Source organism: Egretta garzetta, unplaced genomic scaffold (assembly GCF_000687185.1).
Source record: "Egretta garzetta isolate BGI_Z169 unplaced genomic scaffold, ASM68718v1 scaffold349, whole genome shotgun sequence".
In the NCBI taxonomy this organism is placed as follows: domain Eukaryota; kingdom Metazoa; phylum Chordata; class Aves; order Pelecaniformes; family Ardeidae; genus Egretta; species Egretta garzetta.
In genome coordinates this window covers 790028-791745 of record NW_009260788.1, presented here as the reverse complement: position 1 = coordinate 791745, position 1718 = coordinate 790028, and positions in this window count along the sequence as shown.

Here is a 1718-nt window from a genome sequence, read left to right as displayed (position 1 = left end):
GAGAAGCTGCTAGAAGTTTTCCTTGTGTCTGCTGCTGGCCAAGGCCAAACTAATCAGCGATGGTGGAAGCACCTCTGTGATAACATATTTAAGAAGGAAAAAACCTTCTGTGGCTCAGTAGCCAGGGACAGAAGAGAAGTGAGAGGATGTAAGAGAAAACAGCCCTGCAGACACCAAGGTCAGTGCAGAAGGAGGGGGAGGAGGTGCTCCAGGCACCGGAGCAGAGATTCCCTTGCAGCCTGTGGTGAAGACCATGGTAAGGCAGGCTGTACCCCTGCAGCCCATGGAGGACTCCATGCTGGAGCAGGCAGATGCCCAAAGGAAGGAGGCTGTGACCCCGTGGGAAACCTGCGCCAGATCAGTGGAGCAGTCTGCTCCTGAGGGACTGCACCCCGTGGATGTTATGGACACATGCTGGAGCAGTTCGTGAAGAACTGTAGCCTGTGGGAAGGACTCATGTTGGAGAAGTTCGTGGGGGTCTGTCTGCCATGAGAGGGACCCCACGCTGGAGCAGGGGAAGAGTCCTCTCCCTAGGAGGAAGAAGCGGCAGTGACAACGTGTGATGAACTGACCCCAACCCCTATTCCCATCCCCCTGTGCTGCTGGGGGGAGTAGGTAGAGGAAACATGACAGTAACCAGCGAATGTTCTCTCCCTGTCCTTATCTTGACCCATGAGCCTTTTAATCTATTTTTCTCCCCACTGTCTGGTTAAATGGGGGAGTGATAGAGAGGCTTTGGTGGGCCCTTGGTGTCCAGCCAGAGTCAAACCATCACACCTACAAATTGGCTTCCTAGCTGGACCTTAGACCTGCGTCATCAGTGTGATACTGCCCTATGGTTGGGACTCCTGGTCTGTCTTCTTTCCTCACTCAGGAGCTGTGGGATAGGTTCTGGCTAGTGTGTACCCTGGCCTGGGGGGGGGTCTCCTATGGCTCTGTGACTGCCACCGTCAGGGACCAGCCTTGCTCTTGCTGCTTCCTAACAAGTTACCTCAGACCTCCCCAAGCCCTGAGCTGAGCACAATGGAGCCTGGTTTCTGAGCTTGCATGGCCCTGTCTCTACAAATCTTACTGAGGAACTAGTCTTTCCTAGGCTTTCATCTCCCCACAGTGCTGACCCTTTACCTGTTCCAGGTTCTTCTCCTGCATAGCCAACACAGCCTCTAGGACCTAGGAAAGGGAGCCTGGACCCTCTTCTCCCTTCTGGGTTTTGTCAGTGGTGGCCTGAATACCCCAACTCAACCCTAAGTCTCTCCTGTCGTGTCCTTTTCTACTTTGCTGCCCCTGCTTTGGCTCTGTTCCCTGAAGTAGCCCATGGGTGCCCCACTGCAGTTAAATGACTGTGCTGCAGGGCCCTTTGAGCCCAGGTCTGCCAGGTGGGGGGGCACCTTGCTGGAAGGGAAGCTGCTGTTGGGTCCCTGGGGGTACCCACAGTCCTGACCACCTCCCCCCATCCTGCCAAATGCTCAGACCCCTGCTCCAGCCCCTCCCAGAGCTGTCAGTCCCTGCTGCAGCAGTGCTGGTCTCCAGACTCCCACAGTCCTACCCTGCCCTGGGCCCTGCTGAGCTCAGCCTGTCCCTATGGCTGGGGCTGTCCCAGTGCCCCCCAGCAGCTCTGCTGCTGGCTGGGGTGATGGGATGAGCCCCTGGCTGTGGGACCCTGCCCTGCTACCCCCATAGGCAGGCCCCGCCGCTCCCCGCTCCCCCCTCCTTTGGGC